This window comes from Triturus cristatus, chromosome 5_1, assembly GCF_964204655.1.
Source record: "Triturus cristatus chromosome 5_1, aTriCri1.1, whole genome shotgun sequence".
Lineage (NCBI taxonomy): Eukaryota > Metazoa > Chordata > Amphibia > Caudata > Salamandridae > Triturus > Triturus cristatus.
The window spans coordinates 194,056,208-194,076,825 of NC_140587.1; positions in this window are offsets into that span (position 1 = coordinate 194,056,208).

Here is a 20,618-nt window from a genome sequence, read left to right on the forward strand (position 1 = left end):
ACTTGATTTGTTTCTCTACTGTCTGACAAACGCTTCATTTTTATGGAAGGCTGAGAGGTGGTCACGAGTGATCCGGGTGACCCGATTCGGGTCACTTCCTTCAGTCCATAGAAGGCCACCAGAAAGATTGCCTTAAAATGTTCTTAGGAAGGGAACACCTAGATGACCAGAATGTGCAAGCTTAACAATCCTAGAGCAAAGTTCAACCAGAGGAATAAACTTGGTGACCTTCAACAAGAAATTATTCTTCACTGACAAATCTGAAGATACTTTTACATTTAAAAGATCTCCTCTAAAATGTTTAATAACGGGCAAAGCTTCCTGCACATACTCCAAAACCAATCTCATGGTAGCATCCCTTTCACAAGCCTCCAGCCACTCTGTTAGAATCCGGGTTCTCTGGTTGGCACAGGTAGGTACTTGTGACAAGCAGGGAACCTTTCCTCTAGTCAGAGTAAGGGGTTACACTCCTAAAATAACCCCTGCTCACCCTCTAGGTAGCTTGGCGCGAGCAGACAAGGCTTATCTCAGAGCGTTATAGGTTAAGCATTTGTGAACACATACAGTAACCAAGTGACAACACTACAAATGGACACCACACGGGTTTTTATATTAAAAATAAGGATTCTTCATATAGAGTTACCACAAGACCATTAAACGACAAAAATACACAATACTGTTACCTTAGATGGTAGAAGTTTGCTTAGTTCTCTTAAGTTCTTAAATGCGACACTTTAAGTCAATGTACCTTAGATGCGACACGCAGGGCAATAAAAGTGTTGTAACGATGCTGATGCGATGAAGTTTTTGGTGCAAAGAAATAAAGACGTGAAGATCTTCCAGATGCGTTACGCTTCTCCGATGTTGCGAGAAGACTCGACTCGATGCGTCAGCTACAGCGGCGTCCCCCTTTACGCGATGCGACGACAGCGGCTTTGGCAGCGGCACTCTTCTCCGTGGATGCGAGGCGCTTTTCTTGATGCGGTGCTATGCGACAACTACGATGGCTGCGATAGCGACACGCTTCTTCCTCAATGCGAGACTCTTCTCTTGATGCGGTGCAATGCGTCAGTTACGATGGCTGCGATCGCGACACGCTTCTTCGGCGTTGCGAGACACTTCCGTAATGATGCGAGACGCTTCCGCTCATGCGATGCTGCAGCGGCGACACCCTTTGCGAGATGCGACGACAACAGTTCCGACGGCGGCACGCTTCTCCTTCTTTAGTCGCGCTTCCAGCTCCTTGCGACACGCAGTCCCTCAGAAGGCCCAACAACAGCAGCAGGCACTTCCAAAAGACTCTGGGGAGCTGGTGGGTGAAGTCCACTGGTCCTGGGACTTCGTTCAGGGGGCAGGCTCAGCACAAGCCCTTGGAGAACTTTAAAGCACAAGTTGAAATAAAGTCTTTGTAGTCTTTCTCCTCTCCTTCCAGCAGCAAGGCAACCACTGCAGGCCAATCCCCCAGGTCAGGAACAGTACTCCTCCTTACAGCTTTCCCGGTTCCTTCTCCTCAGGCAGAGGTTCTTCTTGTCAAGCAGGATCTAATTTCTTGGGAGCAGGGTCCCAATACTTATACCCCTAATTCCTTTGTTCCTCTGGGGTAGAGGGGCCTTTGCCCAGTCCAAACCAGTTCTTGAGCACTTTGTTGACATGACTCTGCCTTTCTATTCAGGGTGCAGGGCAGAGACATCAGCCGCTCCACAGGAGGTGGAGCCAGCATTGTGGTGGCAGAGCACAGCCCTATTCAGAGTCCAGGTGCACTCCTCCCACCCATCTGGATGTCAATCTCTCTATTCACCACCAGGCTACCTAGCCCTGCCCCTCTGGGTTTCCCCAGCCCTGTCTCTCACACAAACCAGACAGGCAGATATATATCATAGCAGAGGCGGGCTGAAATGGTTAGGCAAGCAAATACCAACTTTCTAAAAGTGGTATTTGCAAACACAGAATATTAAAATAAACTTTACTAAAAGATGTATTTTATTATTCTGAGTTCAGGCATACTAAACTCGATGTTCTACCATGTTCCCTGGGTCTGTTAGGATCATAGGATGTAACAATTCTAACAGCCCATTCTGGCCTATGGAGAACGGGTAGCCTTACAATAGTGAAAAACGAAAATGGCTGCAATTTCACTGTTAGGACATGCCACACACATCAGGCCTTGTCCTACCTTATGCTTACAATGCACCCTGCCCTTGGGCCTACCATAGGGGTGACTAATATGAAGTTAAGGGAAGGTTTAGGGACTGGGAAGTGGGTGCACTTGCCCAGTCAGCATGACAGTTCCAGACTGCACGCAGGTTCTGCAATGGCAGACCTTAGACACATTTTACTAATCCGCTTCTGTGGGTGACACAACCAGTGCTGCAAGCCCACCAGCAGCATTTGTATTTACAAGCCCTGGGCACTCCTGGTGCACTTTACTGGGGTCTGACAGTAAACCAAATAAGCCAATCATGGAATCCAACCAACATATACATTTTACATAGGGAGCACTTGCACTGTGGCACTGGTTGTCAGTGAAAGTGACGTGGAGGAGGTTCTTTGCCAGGGCTGCTGGTTGGCGCAGTGAACACTTCCGAGTCCTAGCAGACACCTTTTATACCATTACGCACCACTTACGTCTTGGTTCGTTATAAGAGAGCGAGGGAGATCTGCAAAAACGTTTGTGCATACTTTCAGTACCATGACGAACAAGGTACAGAAAAGTATACGCAAACACTGGCGGATTCTAAATATAGGGCCTGATACTGTACCTAGCCCACTGTTTTCATACAAGAGAGGTTCTAACTTGAGGGATGTTTTGGTCCACACAAGGCCTAAAAATTTTACACTGACCCAAACTAATACTTTGTGGAACCTTCCTCCGGTACAAGGCCACTTTCCTTGTGGCTCGTGTTCTGTTTGCCCTCAGACACAACATGTGAAACAGATAGACATAGGAACCCCTAGACCCTGGGTTCTGAAAAAGCATACGAACTGCAATTCCGAAAGGGTAATCTACATCATTACCTGCCCGTGTTCACTGAGGTACGTTGGAATGACGGTACTCAAAGTAAAGTTACGTGTCAGTGAACATAAAAGCACAATTCGGTGCAAAAAACAGGCCACTCGCTTGACTAATCATTTTTTGATGCTCAATCATAAAGCTGAAGATCTGAAGTGGTCTGTACTTGAACAGCTATTTATCCCTGCTCATGTGAGTGACATTTCACAATTTTTGTTTAAAAGGGAACAGAAATGGATTTACAGACTTCGGACCGATGTACAGGGATTGAATGATGTATTCCCTGGACAGCACTTTGAATGATGATGTTCTTTAGACAGTACTCTGATTGTGTTTTACAATAGGAATACATTACATTATTGATCATGGCCATTGTAAGTCGTTGTGTCTACTGAAAAAGTGGACCACTTTTATTCTTTCAATTTGTGCCTGGCTAATTTACAGAAAATAAAGAAAATACTTTTTTGTCCTTTTGTTTGGGATTTCTTAATCTATATAGATAATCATCAGACAGTTCGTTTAGGTTCCCCCAATATATATGGCCTGTCAACTCCATTAATTTTGGCTCTGAAAATACTTCTCTCTTTCCTTTTATGAAGCGAGACAATTGTCTTGTACTGAGTTGGTAATATAAAACGTAATTCTTATGGGGGCTACGTATCCCACAACGTCTGGTGGCGCTGGGGTGCGGTCATGATAGATTACACTCTACCAAACTGCAATCTAAACAAGCAACACGGGACTATGTTACCCATGTTGCCGATGCGCTAGGTTGCGCCAATGTCATGTCACGAAAGAATACGTTGCACTACATTACAATTAAACAAGCTACATGGAACTACATTACCCATGTTGCCGGGACGCACTATGTTCATGCAATCAATGGATGTGTGGTTCCGCGGACATTCTATATTAAGCTATATGGGAACTACAAATCCCATGATGCCTGGTCGCATTAGAATTGCGTCATGCTTTAACGCGTTGTGCTATACTGCATTTAAACAAACGACACTGGCGCGCTTGCACCTCCCCGTCCTACTCTGTAATGCTCCGTGGTACCGACAGACAGGTTTGTGAATCGTCTGTGTGGATTTTTGTATTCATTTGGGTTTGGCGTCTTTAGTGTGATTTCCTGATATAACATACGAGAACCGCTACACTTATGAGATCTTATTATTAGAGGTGCGTGTCACTATTTGAGCAAGGATGGCTGTATGGACCACACGATCTTCATGCAACAACGTGGTTTTTTTCACATGTTAAGATACTCCATACCACGTAGAATAGTAGTGCTAATATGGACACCAGTCTGTAGAGTCTGATTGTAGGAACTGAATGCTTCTACTACGTTCTGTACAAGGCTGTCTCAGATGTAACATAGTTATGACATGGAGTTTGATGTCGATTTGGAGATCTGTTTTTTTTAATAATAGACAAGAGGTTAAATAAAGTTTTGCACCACTTGTCTCTCCACATAGAGCGGGCCACTTTCATCTACGCAGGAAGCCAGGTGAGGTGAGGCGGTCTCCCGTGCTATAGACGGGTAAGCATTTGTTTCCCTCTTTTTAGAGCATTATTTAGCTAGTGACACTAACATGTATTTGTAGTGTAGCATTGGATTATTAAGTTCAAGAGTGATCAAGCAAATTGTCTATACATGTATGTTTATCCTTACCCCTATTTTTGTTTTTGTTATTTTTCAGGATTATATAAAGATGCTCCCCTAACAAATCGTAAGGAGAGGTTTGAAAAACTTACAAAAATTTATTTTTTTGCACTGGGGTTTGATTTGTTTTCACACCATTATACAGCAGTAGCAAAGGTTCTGTTTGGTCCTGACGAAAGCCGGGTTAATATTTATCCTTCGGCTGAAACATGTTGACCTAATTATTGGACTTGAGCAGTTATTCTGTCAAAACTGCGTCTACACTGTTTTTAGATTTTGCCATATGGACAGACATTATTAAAAAGTTTTTTCTGTCCTATTTGACCATTTTAACATCACTTATCTTATATTTTTGGTTTTTGCACTGCTTTTATCACCACCATTTTTTGTCAGCCACACTAAGATTGGATAGATACCTCATCTCAAGATGTATAGAGAGGTATAAGTTGCCCGTACTATCTGCAGCCTTGATCAATCTGATGGCTCCGACAGGGCTATCGGATCCCAAATGATGTGGGCTGCTATTCTGGTGGCTGATGGGATTCACATTTCATGTTTAGACTACCAATATGTTTGAATTGCTTGATCCATTGTTGAGTGGACCCTAGATTTCTTTGTTGTGTTATTAGTCTTCAGAAATTAAAGGGATTAGTTTTCTAGTGGTCGATAAATATTTTCCCTTTGACCCTCCTTTGATATATTTATATATCTTGTTATATAGTGTTTAGAGCAGCCTCGGCTGCGGGTCATTTTCTCATGCTCTTTAGTTGCTGATTCCAATACATTTGAGCTTTTATAAATCTACACATTTTCTCAGATTTCCGAATCATGGCTGAATACTCAGGTTTGTCATTTGATGACAGTGTCTTACAATCAATCTTGTTAGACAACCCCAGCATTTTAGATACATTACCGGAGGCTCCATCTAATTCTCAAGATGATTGGCAATCTTAGCTCAACCTTAAGAGAACACACACACGGACATCAATCCATGGTGCTATAATGACCGAATACCTTCGAGGCAATTGTGCACCCACTGGATTGATAGTAACGAATGCCCCCAGATTATTTCTTACTGACAAAATTTTCATGAAGGACTGGTCTTTAATCGCGTGGCGGTGCACACGCGATTGGCTGATACTTATTATAAGTACTGCCAAAAGAATAGCTGATGCAATTCTGATTGAGATTCAGGTGTTAGAAGGTCAAATTAAAACTACCATCACAAACACTTTGTACAAAAAGAATCTAGAAGAAACGAACAAATCCAATAAAGAATATAGAGACTCTATTCTTCTGAACAAGATAGAAAAATTTAAGAAGGACCTGGCACGGTTCTCGCTCGAGAAAGTTTATCCCTATACTAAAGAGGGATATGTGGTACCAGAATTCAACAAAAAAGGCAGAAAAACTGGTTCCAATTATTCCTCTTCAGGGTCAGATACGTTTTCAAGTGATTCAGAATCTTCGAGCCTTGATGTACAGCACAATCAAGGCTTGAGCACTCATTCAAGGCCTAACCGAAGAAGAGGGAGACATGGCCCTTATCAACAGCAAGGCTCTTGGTGGCCCCCGATACCTTGGGGTTATCCACAATATCACTCCCCTATGACACCCTTTCCTCCTCCAACACAATTTTTTGGTAACCAGGCTTTTTTAGAACAGAGCCATGGAAGAAACAGAACCCGAAACAGAGGCAGGAGAAGAGGACAACAGCTTGTCCACTGGTAAGACGAACCGCCTCCTCCAAACACACGGAGCAGGAAGGGCTTACAACAGCCGAGCACCAGCTCGAACCTGACAGTTTAGTTGTGAATTTGAGCTCACGCAATCTCACAAAAGATGAGAATGCGGTCCTGTATAGAGGTCTAGGATTTGTACCAACTAATTCTGGCGATCCCTTTCTTATGAGATGTGAATTGGCGCGTTTTTTCAGAAAGATTCGCCTACATTTTTTCTTTAAAAATAAAGAAAATGGTATTGTGATGATCGATGATGTTTCCTTTAAGACAGGGTTAAAATTACCTTCCAAATTCAATCCACCACATCACCTAGTACCGGAGCAAGTGCTGACGTTTGAAAAAGCTGTTATCTATGACATGAGGGCAATCTGTGATTCACAAGATAGACCCTATCAGAGTTTACCTGGCAATGAGAAACTGGCCTTACAGATCATTCTGAAATACCCTGAACCAATGTTTCCATTGCTGTTGTGGCTTCCACGGATGCTGTAAGGAGTATGGAGGTTGTTGAATGTGACCCCCACTTTCCATAGTTCCAGAATATTAATGCTCCAGTTTTCTAGTACTCTGTAAATTGTGACAAGGAGAAGATCCCTGTAAACAATGTTGACACAATAATCACAGTCTAATGAAAACACCCAAGAAATGTACAGGACTGTCGCTACTACAAAGTAGTCACACAATCATTATACTTAAGGCTCCCCGTTTTCCGTTTTTACGAATTTTTACAGATAAATACAGACAGAAAACAATGTGTTTTCTGTCTGCATTTATTTTTAAAAGTGGATAAATACAGAAAATGTTGCTTCTTTTAAGTGTTTCTCTGTGCAGTCTTTCATTAATTATAGCCCAGCAGCAAAGCAGTTGGAGAGCATGGGAAATTAAAAAACAGGATGACATTTCTTTAAATAATGGCATATGTCCACAGACGTTTATGGTATAATGATAGTATTATCCAGTGGAGGTATTATTATGTAATATTTGGCAGCTCAAATAGCTAAAACACAACAGACATCAAAGTATGAGTGCGCTTCTATCAGTTAAATAAATATGGCAATGTACAATTTACAACTTCATTTATATGCAAAACACAAAATAAATATACATAAATACAGATAAAATGGCCCAAAATAAATATGGATAAATACAGATGGAAATGTTAAAAAACATAAATACCATAATACCAGGAGCCCTAATTATACCATTTACTGCTTGACCAGAACTAGCGATGAGCGCAAGCAGTTCCAAAGCATGCACGAGCCCAGCAATTCCCAAAAATATAGGAATAATTACAGCCTCATCAAGATAGCGGCAACATGCGTGATAGTATCACACGATGATAAGGTCAAACGGCCAATAAAATAGCTGAGTTGTGTAGGCACGTGATGCATGAACGTACTTACATCGTATTGTTGCGTTGTCCACAAGAATATGACCGGCCTTGATGATACCGAGACCTGACGTTCAAGCCGTAACTAGGATGAAATGCACCCAAAATAATTCCACTGGAGCCAAAAGGCGGTGCTAAACCACAACGCTAGTATTGAAATGACAGGACGCTCTCCATTGATGGACTCTCCTCAAGAGGAAAGTTCCAATAACACATCATCAAATAAACTGTAGCTCATTACCACATCCATGAATCACAAGAAGAATGTCCAAATACACCTTGGTAATTAAGGATTAGGGATAATCAACTGGAATGTGGCAGGCATCATGACACTCCATCATGACAGACGACAAGGTACTGGAATTTTATGTATGCAAGAAACTTGGTCGTGCAACCCCATTGCTATTTCAGGATTCCAAACTAGCTACATACCAGCACACAAAAAAAACATGTTTGGAAGACCAATGGGCGGCCTCGAAATCTATGTGAAACTAGATTTGCAAGTGAAAATCAGAGAAGGGTCGAATAACACCTGGAACATACAGGCAGTCAACATAAATGGTCTAGCACTAGACGAAATGCCCAAGTCAATATCACTGATAAACCTGTATATTAATTCCCACAGAGACACAAAACTGGCAAAGTTAAGAACATAATTGAACAAATAAAGGCATTTTTATATGAGCATCCAGGAAATCATTATATAATGGCTGGCGACTTCAATATCCGCAAATAAGACCAATTTGAAACCTCTTGAGGAGGCCAACAAAGAACAATCCTACAAGCATGTATCATCGAATTCAACCTCAGGTCAGCAGCCTTAGTGGAGTCTACAGGGGGCTTTACAACTTACCAAGTATATCTAAGGAACGAAATTGACCACAATCCGATCACGGTAGACGTCAACAAAAGTGCAAATGTCCACAAGAACTACAACCCATTCAACTGCACGTCCGAAATAAATGTGGGTCCACTGATAAAAAGAATCAAATGGGGCCCAACCAACATGATCAATTATGAAGGCTGGAAACACTCCCTCACAACTGGGCCATGGAAACATAAAACAAAAACAGCAGTGCGGTGGTCCTCACTGCTAGACAATATCCATGTGTCACTAATCCTACAAAATTGAACAAAATGGCACACTATGCGGAAAAGAGACCGGCGCCCGACTTCCCAGAATAAGAAAGATCTTAGAGAGCAAAAAACGTATCGATGACCAGAACAACAGCAATTAAAAGAAAGGACCGTAGACACAGAAAGCAAATTGAAAGAGGCCAAAAATCAATATGAAAAAATAGCATGGAGCCAAAAACAACAAGAAACGCAGTAACAATGGAAACATATCTATTCCTTGCTACTGGTCAGCAAGTCTAGAGAATTCTGGAAATATGTAAATAGCTTTGCAACCGTGTCACAAAGCAAGGAGAATGTTGTACCGGCAACTATTGGGAGAAGCATGTGAAGAATCTATATGTAGACTCAGATAAAACTCAGACCTTCCATATCAACCAGCTGAGGAACTCCCTAAAAGATCTGGGGGACTGTAAAATAACAGTAACTAAGGTGTAGATACTAAAGAAACTAAAAAACAGCCGGAGTGACAAGGCCCCAGGACCGAATGGCTTACCTGGGATTATTTTTAAAGAAAATGGACCATTCTGGGCTCCAGTGATGCTCAATCTGTTTAGTGAATACCTTGACATATCAGTCATTTCGGAAGCATGGAAAGGTTCGATCCTCCACCCAATACACAAAAAGAGAGACGGACTCGACCTGAAAACTACAGGCTAATCACCCTAGTAAACTTGGATGGGGAAACCTTTGCCAAAGAGTTTTGACAGGAATTAGAACACCGCATCACAAATAATAAAATCATTCCGTCCTACCAGACTGGGTTTAGACCTAATGCTTCGGCTTTAGACAACGTCATCCTCACTTTTCTGAGCTCAAATTCGCGCAAAACAAATATGCCTGCTTTGTCAATTATATAGTGCGGCCTTTAACTGCATTGACTGTAATATCTTATGGAGAAAACTGGCAGGATGGGGCATTCCGAAACAACTGCTCACAGCAATAGCAGCCCTATACACGGACACTTGGGTGAGGATCAAGTTAACACAATCACACGCCACCGCACGGATCCTCACCAACAGAAGTTTAAAGCAGGGATGCGTACTTGCCCCAACCTTATTGAACTTGTACACCGCGGATGTTGGGGAAGAACTACTGAAAGGCAGAACCTTTCTACTAATGCTAGGTCAGAAGAAACTCCCAATAATACAGTACGTGGATGATTTGGTCTTGTTGGTATGAGAAGGGCCCTGGATATTTTATGCACATGTAATAGGTGCAACACTCTCCAGGCGAATGCAGGGAAAACAAAAGTCCTCATCTGCGGCCAATTCCCCCAAAAACACCAACTCAAATTGCAACTCGTCCTATAAAAATAGACACGACCTCCAAATACAATTACCTCGGAGTTTAACTGATGGACACAGGAAAACCAACACTGCAGATAAAGGCAGTAGCAGACAAAGCAAAAAAACTACTTATGCATTATCAACGCTCCATCATAAACTAAACAGCCAGTCCGCTGAGGCAATTCGAAGAGTCATCGGGGCTAAACTTGTACCAACAATAAGCTATGGCCACCTAGTCTATCGAGGAAGACTAACTGAGACTTTAGAATGGAACCATACCTTCTCATATAAGAAAATATTTGGCATGCCAAAGAACACTTGGCGCAGTCTAATCCGATTGGAATTCAATCTAGTAGTCATGGATATAGCATGCAAAAAGACATAATTAACTACTATCTTCAGGGGAGCTGGGCAGACCCTGAGTCCTTGCGGGGTGCCCTCAAGGCAATGTTTTCCGACAAGAAGAGCACCTGGGGGAAGTGCCTGGACATAGCCGGACTAACGTTAATTATGGACCCAATGTTCTTGTAGGCTCTCGCAATTACCAAAGCTCAACTAAAGACTAATCTAAAGACTCTGGCCGGAAAGGTTTCGAGGGATCTGGACTTAAACCAGGCAAGAAGCATCAGAGGCGCCGAGGAACATGTATCCCAGTAAGCCTCTGTTTGCCAACCATACTTGAGAGCCGCAGTTGGAAAGCACGCAGGCAGCAACATCCTACAGTTAGGCTCCTAACAACGCCCATTAGGGAGTAGAGGGCACATTGGGAAAACTGGACTCTGGGACTGGAGCAAGCTAGGCTGTGCAAATACCATTCTGAATCGGTTGCCCATGTCGTTTGCTGCTGTACGAGTTTTCTACAAGAGAGACGCAGGTACCTAAGGCCTATCTTCATGCAGCAGAAGATAAGAACATGTAAGGAAGCACTATTGTTCATATACACACCTGTGACTCCGAAGGACCTAGCACAGTTTGGCAAATTCTTTCCGGATTGCTACAAGAGTTTGGACAAATAATGAGGACCTCCCACCAGGGGCAATCTACCATTCTAGAAACACCATATGCGCTCCCTCTTGTCTGCATGGTATGAAGTCACTCGTAATATGTAGCATAACATGGTCTAAAATTTAATAACATCGCAGGCTTTTGAGCATGGCTTTATGCGGCCTGCCTGCTTTAAGTGCTATTTGCATAAGCCCGCCCAATCCTAAGAAGTTTGTTCATGGTGCTTTTGCACCTTTTTAAAAACTTGCGTACTCACGTTTTTTTTAATGACATGCGTACTAGCACAGATCTTAAGTTAATCATGTCTGTAATGTCCTCGCATGCACTAGCTATTTTAATGGACGGAATTGTCTAGATTAATCAAATTAACCAAACAACATTAACAATTAACTTATTATAACCTTTATATTATGGCTTGTAAAAGATTCACTTTAAGAACGCTGACAGCCAATCAACCTCAGACAAAATTGTTATTATGTTTTACCCCTAGAATGAAGTTGCACTCTTAGCTATGGCTAGTCTCGAGTCTTGCACTCTCAAACTATGTGTAACACTCGGTTTATTTCCATATAAGGAGTCAACGTTTGCTGATATTTTAATTATGCTTCTTTTAATTACGAAATTTGCTGTATTATGTTTTATTATGACAAAGTTGTTATGGTTTTAATTAACTAAACAATAAAAATCAGTCAGTCAATCAGTGCCCCTTGGTAAGTATATAACATGTATTTTAACGCAAAAGATAACGTAAGATGCGCAAAAGATAACGTAAGATGTGAGAGTTCATCTGACATGTCCTGTGCACCATACTCCAGATCACTGACTGCTGAAACAGTCAGTCATCTAGAATCAGAAGGGCCAGGGAGTCCAAAGAACACATGCTTGAGCTGATGTGCTGTCCACATAAACACAGCACTCCACACAGTAAGCTGAACCCATGAACTAGATGTACATAAAGATGCAGCAAGAGTAACATAAAGATACAACAATGGTGCCGCAATTTTTGCCAAATTTTCCTGGGAATAAACCTTCTGACACTGCTGAGTATGATCGGACATGCCTGGCACACCATAACAGTTTCGAAACTCTTACTGAGTACCTTTCAGTATTTGTGAGGTAATCCCACGGCCATTTGCAGCCAATATATGTGAGCATGTTATGCCAAATTTCCCATTTATTCAAAAATTTAATCTGGGGACCAGTGTTCGTTCAGATGTGTTTCCCTGTGTGTGCCAATTAGGGGTGGGCGGAATTTGCGAAATTCACTTTCACAAATTATCGCGAAAATGTTAAAAATCTCCGCAAACACGTGGAAATATCGCAAAGATGCGGAAGTTTTTTTCCCGCCCGTTCGCAGTATTTTCTGCGTGGCCACGGCTCGCCAACTTACCCATGCGGTTGCTCGCGGGCGCGGCCATCTTGCTTGGCTATGGTAAATGGCTATCAACAATCCAACATCTCGTGGAGAACGCGACCGGATCGGGAAAACTTGTCGGCGAACGCGGGGATTCAGGTAAAGCGATCGCGCGCACGCGAGAATGTATTATTTTACAGCACGAGCAAGCAAAAAATTTCCGGTAAAATGCGGATTGCGGAAATTTTGTCATTTTCGCGCTCTCCGCGGAACGCGAATATGTCAAATTATCGCAATTTCCGCGAGCGGAACGGAATTTTAGCTCAGGCCTAGTGCCAATGAATAGTTTCAGTGCACCACACCCAAAGCCTCATACAGGAAGCAATCGACTAAAAACATCAGTGTTTGCCACAGCAAGGATCGGTTTGGAAATAAACACCAAAGATGTATTGTGGCTCAAATGTAGCTACATGTAATAGATCACTGACTGTAATAGCTGCAAAAAGTGCACCATGGCTGGCCAACAGGTAAGCAAGCGACAGGTAGAGGTAGCCCTCTGTCCTTATAGGAAATTAATGGCGAAGCATCCAAGACGGTGATAGAAACTAATATTTAAATCAGAGCCCCTTTACCCTGACACACAATTAATTCAACAATGCTACTCAATAAGCTGGGTGACAATCTGCAGGACTTCAGAACCACAAGTATGAAGCCCAATATTAGAGCATCTCCACAGAAACGTAAGTGTTGCACCTTTAACCGGTGGCCTTTTAACTAGAAGCCCTTTGCATTCTGTGTCTTGTAGTTTTGTTTTCAGCATTGAAATATACATTTCAAAACCGCAGCACACGTTCTGTCCAGTAGCATGGGTGAGGTGTGTCTACAGTGCTGTGTGTGTGAAGTGTTCAAGGCATTGGGACGTTTAAATATATTCCAACTATTGGTGGTACAAAGCAAAACTGTGCATCATGTGTCTCTCTTCTCCAGTAGTAAAGATAATGCAGCACAAAACTGAGGTTTATCAGCAGACTTTGCAGAGGATCTGTTGCAAATCACTGGTGCTACAAAGAAGTCCATTAGCAGTGCTGATGTGTGAGGGCCTTAGTGCTGGAACAGGAGGGAGGAGGTCTGAGGAAGACAGGGGATGGCCAGGGGACAGGAGAAAAAGGGGAAGGAAGAGGCACTGGTGAGAGGAGCAAGACATTGGAGGAGAAAGAGAAAGAATGGAGAGGAGGGGAAGCTGAGGAGGGAGAAACTCGAGAAGAAGTGTAAAAGTTACTAATGGGAGGATGAGTAGAAGGAGTTGTGTAAGGCAGACTCTAAACAGAGATCAGCCTCAAGGTCTGCCTTTAGTGAGAGGCGGGTACACGGAGGCAATGAAAGAATGGGAAACAACGGAGCTGCCGGCGGGCGAGGGGAGACGTTCAAAAGAGATGAGGACAAACACCAAATAGGGAGAGGAGGTCAAACAAAAATATCAGCTAGAGGAAGGTACAAGAAAGCGCAAACAACACAAGACTGAGACCAACTCAGGACAAAGAGAGAAGTAGCTGATAGCCACAGGAGGAAAAAGAGAGAACAGACAAGAAAATCGGAGAGCATTCTGGGAAATCGAAAAGCAAACAACACTGTCCTGATAGCAATCACTCATTCGATGCATTTCCTAGAAGCACTGTTTGAGCACATGTTGCTCCATAGCACATGCAATAGTATGTCTGTGGGGAAGGTGGTTATCCAGCATGTCCAAACATAATGAGTATACGAATCTTAGATGATTAATGCAAGTCACCCATCCCTGCACTCCCCAGGCTGCCTTTATTCTGAAATAGAGATGTGTGGCCTTGTGGAGGGGCTTCCTTCCTTCCATCGTGATCGAGGAGCAATTTTTTATTTTAACTCAATCCACATTCAATGTGACACAGAAGCAGGCGCGGCCGGTACAGGTAAGAGCGGTGGGGCAGGGGCGAAACGGGCAGGAGGGGGAAGTCGACATACGACGGAATTAAGAAAATAAATAAATAAAACCACTTACCTTGAATTCGCTGAGTCGGCGATACGTCGAGCGCAAGATAAGTGTTTTTATTTATTTATTTTATTTTCCCTATCCCGTCATATGTCGACTCCCCCACACCCTCATTGGGCCTCACCGCTCTTACCTGTACCGGCCGCGCCTGCACAGAAGCCCAATCTAAATACTAAAAGAAAGAAGTTGAGCACTCAGTAAATAGTATCATATTCCTGTGTTAAATGCATTGGGCTCTATCAGAGGCCTCTTAAAAAGAAACAATAAAACTATGTTAGCCACAAAGAGGTAAACTGTGCACGACAACAAGATGCCAATATCTAGCCTGTGGTGAATGACCTGGTCCTACTGAGAGATCTGCTGAGTATTTCTCTACTTGTAAACTCGCATTTCTGCTCAGGCTACTCACATGTAGACATTATCCATTGACACCAGGATTTCTAATTAACCAACAAGCCATAAGCCTCTGCATAAAAAGTGTTCAAATAGCAAAAAAAGGTCTGTCTTTAAGAAGAGCCTTTGGCCACAGTTTGAAGGCACTAGAAATAGTAAAAGAAAAATGTAAGGCTGAGCTGGTCACATTGTACCCATTATACACAGTACAAGATTTAATAAACGTTTACAGCTTACTCAGTAAATGTGTGTTTTAATTACTTATCTCAGGGGTACTTATTGGAAAGGCTGAGTAAATCCTTCTGAATTTCAAACCGGCAGCTTACAGATTGAACACTGATATAAAAGAAGGACCTCAGAAACCACCCCTTCAGTACACTTATGGACCTGTGGATACTCTGCCAGGAAGGACTGCTGTGCTGCTACAAGGATTGCCACTCTGCTGGACTGCTGCTCTACAGGAACTGCTGAACTGCTGTGCTGACCTGGCGCCCTCTTGCCTGGGGAAGAAGAACTGGACCTGCAACTCCATCTTGAACCCAGGACCCCAGAGTGACTCATAGGGTTAATCTATTGGCCTCCTGATCTATCTCAGGGACAAAACAGGCTCCCCTTGAGCCATCTTCAGTGAGTTCCTGACACCAAAAAGGCACCTCTCAGGTCCCAGGCCCTTGGTGTGGCTCTCAAACTCTTACATTCAAGCTTTTGGGCGCTTAGCAGTTGCAAACAGGCCTGTTCACACTAAGCTGAGTGGGAAATCAGCACGAGCCACCCCAAGTTTGTCTCTTCGCTCAGCAAGCATTGATTGCCAGGGTAGACCACCAACGTGAAGCACCTTTTCCTTGTGCCACGCCGACCACTGACAGTGACGTTCTCCTTGCTCCCTGCGATCTTCTTCCATGCAAATGAGACTTTTGGCACAAAACTTGAGAAGGTAAACCTTCAGGGGGACTAATTTGGGACTGTATCGGACCCGCACTCCATTGTGGCAGCCTTAAACTTTTAAATTTGACCCGGTCCAGGGTGACCAGATAGACGCAATTATGCTTTTATGTGCTGTTTCACAGTTCATTATTTAAAAAATCATAACTCCAGATCTACTGATTGGATTTTTGTTGTTTCGGTCTTGTTTTATTCATTACATTTTGCTCTAGTGTTCTGATGATTCTGGTGATCTGGGATCTTTTGTGTGGTGTTTTCACTGTTTTACTGTTTAAAATGTTATACTTTACATATTGTCTCTAACTTAAGCCTGGCTGCTCTGTCCCAAGCTACCAGGGAGTTGAGCACAGGTTAATTTAGTGTTTGCTTGCACCTTACCCTGACTATGAATGTGGCGGATACCTGGCCAGGGCTCACACCCCAGTCAGCCAGTGATGCAATTAGAACAGAAATAACTTATCAGTATACAATTGTGTGGATAGAGAAAACGTTTATAGTGCATTCGCATGTGTTAATCCCCATTTTTTTTTCCAATGTGTAAATCGGGCTTAACTGACATCTGATGGCTGATACACATATTATATTGTTATTTATGGTACTTTTTATCATCTTTTACTAGGTTTTGCATTAGCCAAGACCTTTTGATTTTACCAAAATTATAAATGTAATATATTTACTTAACAGAGGCTTTCAAGCAACCCTCTTGAGCTACTAGTCTATTGTTGTGCCATTCACATTGTTTTTCTGTGCATTACAGAATAGAGCTCGAGGCAGTGGGTTAGCCCAATTTAGCCATTGACTAACTTCAGTAGTAGTGATGGCATTCCACTCTTTAACTAAGAGCACATCCACACAAAGTAGTTCCCTTCAGTGCCAGGGACTGCTATGGCAAAGTGTGAGGCCCAAAAATATTTTTACTTTAGGCCAATGTTTATCTTTTATATTGACAAGAGCCAGGCAGCTCCTTAAACATGAAGTAAAAAAAAAAAAAGATAACGCTAAACAAGCATTGACAAAGCCAAAAAGGCTGAAAGACAATATTTGACCAATCAGCTTTGCCAGTACTTGTTTTTTCTGTGTGTTGGACTTACTTGTGAGGCTACGTGTAGCCTTGTCTTGAGTAGCATCAGCAATTTCATGCGGCATGTTACTGTTATTGTTAACAAGAATTTGTAAAGCACATAGACTAATTATGAGTAGATTTTGTTTTCAATTGTGATTCATCTATTCTTTTAAATGTACGAATTCTTTCTTAACTACAAATTGTATGTCTCTGTTAATTATTTAATTTTCTGCCTATTTAACTTATTCACCAGATAATATTTCTTTATTCCTCAACATCACGTCAATTTCTAAATGTTTCACTTACTTCGAACGATATGTATTCCATCTGCATCTCATTTCATTGGCATTCTGTTTTCTTTCTGACCTCAGAGGCAGGTGCTCTTATTTTATTCTCATTAATGCGAAATCTGAGTAACTACAAGAATTTTAAAAGAATAGTTAATTTTTCCTTCCTAAAGTCTACGTATGAAGAAATTACACAAATGACTGTTCGTTAAATGGATGAATAGTCTCTTCCTGCATAGAATGTAATGAGGACAGTTACCTTAATATGGTGTGATATTGAAGGCAATAGTTCTTTTTAAATTATATGATAGATAATATGTCACTGAGGTGATGATGTGTCCCTACTTGCATATATATTTTCAACTTCTGATTGATCAAGAAAGTCTAGCATTTATTCAAAAAATGAAATGATCTTTTTCAAGTTTTACAGCGACAATAGTGTCCTACTGTCTGCCGAGTGGCGGCCCTCAACACTCTTGTTTTAGTCTAAAGTGTCCTTAAAGAACTGAAGGGCTGTGCAACTTTTATCTTACTCACTAGGAAGCTGATTCCATTTCAGTCACCAATCTGAGCTCTTCCCTTATAAATACCACAGGGCATATGAGCAAGGAAGTGGTGGAGAGAGGCGTTAGCCTTCTTGGCTTAACGCTTCTCTCCGCCACTTCGGAAATGAGAGGCTGCACCCTATTATCAAGGATATGGTGCAGCCTTGTGTTTCCCCCTGCGATGACGCTTAGGGTTATATTCACAAGAACGTGTGATAACTACCGCAAGAGTAGCTTAATGCAACTCTCAACATCGCAGCCTAGCGCGGGAAAATTACGACGTGCCAACCAAGTATTCACAACGCAGCGGTAGCATGCGATAGTCAACAGATAACGTGTCAAATGGCTTGCCAAAAATCAACGCCACGCTGCAAAAATGCGAAAGGCAAATGCAAAAAATCATGCGATGAGGCCAATCGTGGTACAAAAAATAGCAAAAAACAGCCACAGGCCTGCAAATCCTATGCGTCTGGCGGGAAAATGCACCATAAAAACCATAGAACCAACACACCAGAAACAAGCCAATGCACGTAGCAACATGGATGCACCCTGGCCCAGTGCAGAGGCCAACGTGGACCCCACGACCCCCACAGATCACCAGCAAGGAACAACGGCGTTGGGGAAGGCCAAGCAGAAGAGGGAGACGGGGTGCAGACTGCAGGAAAACAAGACCAGCGTCACGGAGGTGACAGAACACTACCAGCAACTGACCCACAAGCAGACCACCTGGAATGCAGTCGGAGTGCCGAGGAGGCCAATTGAGGAGGCCAAGAGGCGCTGGCATGATGTGACAACCTAAACCAGGCACAAACCCACTGCCAACAGGAAGGCAGCAATGGCGACAGGAGGTGGCAGTCCTGCACCACAAGAGGAGCTGGAGGAAACGGAGGCCACAGTCATCAGTGTGGAGACGGTGCAAGGAGTAGGGAGTACGGACACAGCTCGAGAGGACCTGACACAACATCAAAAGGGAGAGTAACGAACACGGACTGGGTGGACGGGGGGAGATGGGCACAATGGCAGACATGCACAATGAGATGTAGCACACTGCACACCCACAATTACCCAGGATCATGTCCCTGATCCCCTTGGCACACTGCAGGACACACACATAGCAAGAACAGCACACCCACGTTGATTACAACGTGGAACAATGCACAAAGCTGACAATGCAGAACAGAGGACACAACTGGCTCCTCACATGCACAGAAACATGCCTACTACATCTGACAGAGCAGGAAACTGTGAAATGGAAATGTACGTGTACAACCTAACATCCATCATGTAGTCCAAATGTACACTGTCCCGCAGCAGAATTCAGCACCTCCCAAACAGTCACAATGTACATTGTCATACAGTCTGCATGTAAACCAGAACAATACGCCAACATACATGTCAACACAATGTCAACATGCATCTCCCCTTCACATTGCAGAGGGGCACACAACAACTCCAGCAGAGCACAGAAGACAACACATCTGTGATGCCGGAAAAGACCACCACACCTTCGACACCGATGCCCTACAACAGCCCATGGACATCCCACGAAACCCACCACCAGGACCCAGGCAGCCAAGCTACTTAGAGGAGAAAACAGACCACACAGCAGGAAGCACTCGCAAGCACAGCTGGCTCACAACACCTCACCCACCCACACATGGCACTCCAATGCCATGTGTCAGCACGCCAAAAGGAGGTGGCCGAACAGGTGTGGGTGGGGTCCGAACCCATGGAAGGTGAACTAGATCACATACATTGGTGTCTATTACCCTTCAGGGACCACCACAAAGGAGACCCACACTGCCATAGAGACACATGCAGCTACACATTCAGAGTACAGAACCACTCCCAGGGGCACGCAAATAGCAGTCACACACCCATGTTGGCTCTGTGTACGACGGCCCAGGCCACTCCCCTTACGAATTGAGTGGGTGACGATAAAGCTCCATGTCCAAGCTCTAACCTGCTGCCTGCGGTGACATGTCTGCATCCGCTGTACACAGCACAATGTAATGTCGTAGGGCCCAGGGCCCTCATGCATACAACAAGACCACAGGGACACACGCAGATATTATGTTGAACTGGCTACGGGCACGTGCGCCCGGCCCCTTTATTGGCAGGGCCACATGTATAGTGATGCCTGTGCTGGATGTGTGTGGGGTGAGTGTAAGCCAGCCCACATGGAGTGCTTGGTGCTGGCAACCACTTGAACAGTGGACACCAGTGCAACGGAAGCTGAAAACACCTGCATAACAGAATCAACTGCTGAGCAACATGGAGGGAGACGGAGAAAGAGGACACACAACTAACCCTGAGCAGACAACTACGCTACGCTCGCGAAGTTTGCGTAGTTTGTGCTTCACGTAGCACTACTACGCGAACTACGCCCAGTATTACGCACAACATGCAAACAGAAGTGTCTGTGAGTTGCAGTGCACTGAGGTTAGGGCGCTACAGCTGAGCGCGCCCATGTGAAGAAAAAAGTCTCGGATTGTGTCTCCTCGAGATATTCCTGATGCAGATGCAGTGGGGTGTGTTAGACCTGCCTCATCTTCCTAATCAACGTCCCAGGTCTCCCACACTGCTTGAGGTGAAATTGCTGTGCAACCTCTCCACAACACAAAACTCAATCAGTAACGGACGATGGCTTGCGGTGCACTGAGTCAGTGGCACCTGGAGGGCCGAGCAGGGTATCAGTCTGATGATGGCATCCACAACAGGTGTGAGCAACTCCGTAAGTCTGTCGGGACCACCGTTTCAACTCTGGCATATGGT